Raw genomic sequence first — 4,812 nt, 5'->3', positions numbered from 1 at the left:
AATCTGATCACGTGATTTCTCTCAGCCAATCAGAATGAGTATCTATCTAGGCCGTTTATACTACTAGTGTGTTTTTTTTTTTACATTCATTATAAAATCAAAGAAAATTTAACACACATCTGAACCGATAAAATTGAAAAAAAGAAGGAGTTTAATGATAAAACTATTTATAATTTAGTATTAAATCATTTAAATAGAACACTTTTTAATTATTAAAAAGATGATTAGAAGTCTTTTCATCGTGTAGCTTGAATTTTTAAAACAAAAATGTTTTACTTTCCTTCTGAATATATATATATCAGTGAGTAAAGAACGCATTGTGAACGCAGCCAGCGCAGTGAGAACGACATGAACACGAGGCGAAAACTCCTAACATGCCGTGAAAACTCCGCAGTCAATCGCCGAAAGATCTCCGTGGGAACGCAGTAGAACGCCGTGAGATCGCCGTAGAATCGCGTCCATCGCCGTAGGAACGACGTGACATCTTCACACTGTGAAAATTTTGCAGAAATTTGTGCAATTTTCCTGCGATTCCTCGGCGATTTTAAAAATTTAACAACGCCGTAAAGACTCCGTGTGAACGCAGCTTGGTGTGACAGGGCCTTTACTTTCTGTTCTCTTTCGTCGTCTATTGTATTGTCTGTCGCTTGTAACATAATGAACATTTTTAGCTGTGCATATAATGTTGATTTTTTCTTAAATCAATATGGCATACATGGGTTTTGGGGATATCCATTTTTCAATGAGTCTAGGATTAGGACTGCAATCGAGAATAACGTCTAAATCCATTAAATTTGTGAAAGTTTCAAAAGTCTTCTCTTTAACCCCGTACTTAGAGAAGACAAACTAAGTACACAGTTATAAACACGGAAGCCTCTTAATTCATGGGCGACCAGGGTAAAGGGGCCTTAGTTTTAGGGTGTGATAATCTTGATCAAATTGTATAATTGCATTAATTCTTCAACATTTTTCTACAGCATTTGGCTATCAAGCATCTTTCAGTAATTCAAATGCAATTGGCTACAATGATTAAAAAAGTACCTCAGCTCTTATTTGTAAAACTCTTAGTAATAAGGCTTCTGGTGCAATGACAGGGTTACATATATTTTGATAGAAAAAATTTGTAAAACGTCCCTTTGCGAATTTTTCTTCCATATTAATATTGCGGAACGAATACTTGCCGATGGAGGGCTGCAAATATAGACCTGTACCCAGTATTTCCGGTATTTGAGCAGTGTCTGATTATTATTCGCCCGAATCGAAAGATCCGAGGCGTATATTGTTTTTGTCCTGTCTGTCCGTCTGCCTGTTTGTCTGCAAACTTTAACCTTCGCCATAACTTTGTAACCATGAATGACAGAGACTTCATATTTGGTAAGCTTACTCTACTAATTAAGCTCTTTCAAATGACACAAGGTCAATGACCTTGTGACCTTGACTGTGACCTATATGCTAGAAATAGTTCTTTTCTGCAAACTTTAACCTTCGCCATAACTTTTGAACCATAAAAGATAGAGACTTCATATTTGGTATGCATACACCACTGTTTGAGCTCTATTTAATGACACCATGGTCAATGACCTTGTGACCTTGACTGTGACCTATATGCCAAAGTTTTTTTGTCGAAGATGGGTAGAGACTTAATATTTGGCATGCATACTCCACTAATGAAGCCTTTCACATGACTCCAAGGTCAATGACCTTGTGACCTTGACTGTGTCCTATATGTTAAAAATAGTTTTTTTTAACCTTCGCCATAACTTTTGAACCACGAGAGATAGAGAGTTCATATTTGGTATGCTTTCTTCATTAATCAAGTTCTTTCAAATTACACCAAGATTAATGACCATGTGATCTTGACCTATATGCTAAAAATATGGGTTTTTTTTAACTTTGTTGCCGCCGGGCGCATAGTGTTTCACAAACACATCTTGTTTTTTTTTCGTTTCAGCATCTACTGCGACACGGGAACAAGGTTTATATGGTCTTATCTAAAGGACCGGTCTCCTCGTTCTACATTTGAATTCGAACCCGCAACGTTAATATTAACTCCTTACTCTGCGATTGTAGGGCTTTATACCACAATACGCGGTGCAACTAGATCAAATACTTATAGGAAAAAAATAATGTTATACATCCCTATGACTAACCATTTCAGTAACTTTCGCATCTATACGGAAGCAAGAAGTTCAGACAGTACAATTAATATAACTGCATGACTGACTTTCCCTACTGATTCATTCGTCACAATTTAAAATGAAAGTTTTTTCCTTGTATTTGCATAAAAATAGTTCTAGTTATACATGAGAAATGTGTACATGTAAATGAAATATTGAGAACATAGCTATAAATGTAAAAGTAGAAAGAAAAATGTAGACAACGAACAATAATCATGACAAGCTCAAAGACCATTGAATCAATTCAAATTGTAAGGAGAACAATAAAACAAGGGTCTCTAAAATCATCAGAAATCGAATTAAGTCCGATGGAGGAGTAAACTTCACCTTGTCATTAGCCAAAAATTGAGAAATTTTACTATAATTCGGTCTGAAGAAATACCCTTCTTAATTTGTATAGAAACGACCCCCAAGAGACAACCTCTCGACAAAATGAGTCTGCAAACATCAATGTATTGATTTTAGAGGTGCAAAATGTTGCCTTTTAAAAGATTTTTAATATTTTCGAACCATAGAACATGCAGATAACAAACAGTAATTAAGTTCAGAAGTTCATTTAAGCAATACAAATCGTGATCGAGCAGGGAAAAAACGAACCTCCAAAAACATCAGAGGATTGGCATCAATTACATCCCATTGCTCCTTGTCTTGATCTGGCAAAAAGAAGACAATACGTGGATAAATCATTGTAAGTAAACGTCAGTCAGCATATCGACTGAATGGTAGTTGTATATGCCGACAAGATCATGTTGAATTTTAACAAGGTTAAAACAGATATCCTAGTTTGATATCCCATGGGTACATGTTATCAGACCTATTATGTAGTCATGTGAAGCAGAATTTGTTCAAAGTTTATACGTTAAAAGAAGAAAACACTTACTGTTCCCTTCAACAATAAACAATTCTACGTACTTGAACATTGCTTTATACTTTCCAAACACTTTAAGATAATTATATTGACGACGTGTTTTCATTTAACAATGTTTATTTCCATTCTTATGTCGATACGATATATCCCGATGAGCTTGAAATTAAAGATACCATAGAGTCTGACACATCTGTTTCATATTTACATGAAGATACTTTACATGAAAAAAGGACAATAATGGTAATCTAACAAACATTTTTTATAACAAACGAGATGAGTTAACTTTTCAATCGTCAACTTCCCTTACTTATGCAGGAATATACCTTTATCACCTGCAAAAGAGGTTTATATCTCTCAGTTAATTCGATACACAAGAGCATGCTCTTTTGCAACCACTATTGAAATAACGACCACTATTGAAATAATTATATCAATAGTGGTTGAGAGTGGATTTCAATAGCAAACATAGTTAGTAACCACTATTGAAATACGACAACTATTAAAATAATTATATTAATAATGGTTGAGAGTGCATTTCAATAACAAACATAGGTAATAACAACTATTGAAATACGACCACTATTGAAATAATTATTTCAATAGTGGGTGAGAGTGCATTTCAATATAATAACCTTAGGTTTCAACCACTATTGAAATGCGAGCACTACTGAAATAATTATTTAATGGTGGGTGAGAGTGCATTTCAATATGGTAACCATAGGTTTCAACCACTATTGAAATGCGAGCACTACTGAAATAATTATTTAATGGTGGGTGAGAGTGCATTTCAATATGGTAACCATAGGTTTCAACCACTATTGGTAACCATATGTTTCAACCACTATTGAAATATACTACCACAATTGAAAGAAAAGTTTCACAGCATCAGCAACTTTTGAAATAATTATTTCAATATAATTATATTGGATTCATTGTTCAATGCACTATTAAAATCAATAATTTTATCCATACTGCAATTTTTATTTCAAAAGTGAACATTATTTCAATAGTGGTTGCAACCTATGTTTGTTATTGAAATGAATCTCACCCACTATTGAAATAATTATTTCAATAGTAGTAGATTTTCAATAGTAGTAACTATCTATGTTTATTATTTAAATGCACTCTCACCCACTATTGAAATAATTATTTCAATAGTGGTCGTATTTCAATAGTGGTTTTTACCTATCTTTGTTATTGAAATGCGCTCTCAACCACTATTGAAATAATTATTTCAATAGTGGTTGTATTTCAATAGTGGTAATTACCAATGCTTGTTAGTGAAATGCACTCTCAACCACTATTGATAAAATCATTTCAATAGTGGTTGTATTTCAATAGTGGTTACTAACTGTGTTTGCTATTGAAATGCACTCTCAACCACTATTGATATAATTATTTCAATATTGGTCGTTATTTCAATAGTGGTTGCAACAATGCTCTACATTTTTTAAAACGAGTTAAGTTATTGATAAACAAGCTGCTTAATAAGAATATCATCAGTCTAATTTAAAGTCATCATTTCGTAAGTTCTATAGTCGATACAATGACTTTATCAGCAAATACAATCTTTCAGTAAGTCATATACTGACTGACCTTTTTTAATACAAATTGTTATGCCATTTAACACACTGAATTGTCAACGAATTTTTCCATTAATTATTTCCCGATCATGAAAAGGAGCACAGGGCGGCTAACTGGTTGGCAGGGGATGCTCACTCCTCCATGGCACCTGATCCCACCTCTGAAGGTCCGTGTTTGCTCTGC

The sequence above is a fragment of the Saccostrea cucullata genome, unplaced genomic scaffold (assembly GCF_032062105.1).
Source record: "Saccostrea cucullata isolate Sc308-1 unplaced genomic scaffold, CSIRO_AGI_Scuc_v1 ctg7185, whole genome shotgun sequence".
Classification (NCBI taxonomy): domain Eukaryota; kingdom Metazoa; phylum Mollusca; class Bivalvia; order Ostreida; family Ostreidae; genus Saccostrea; species Saccostrea cuccullata.
The sequence above is the reverse complement of the archived record's forward strand: the minus strand, read 5'-3'. Positions refer to the sequence as shown.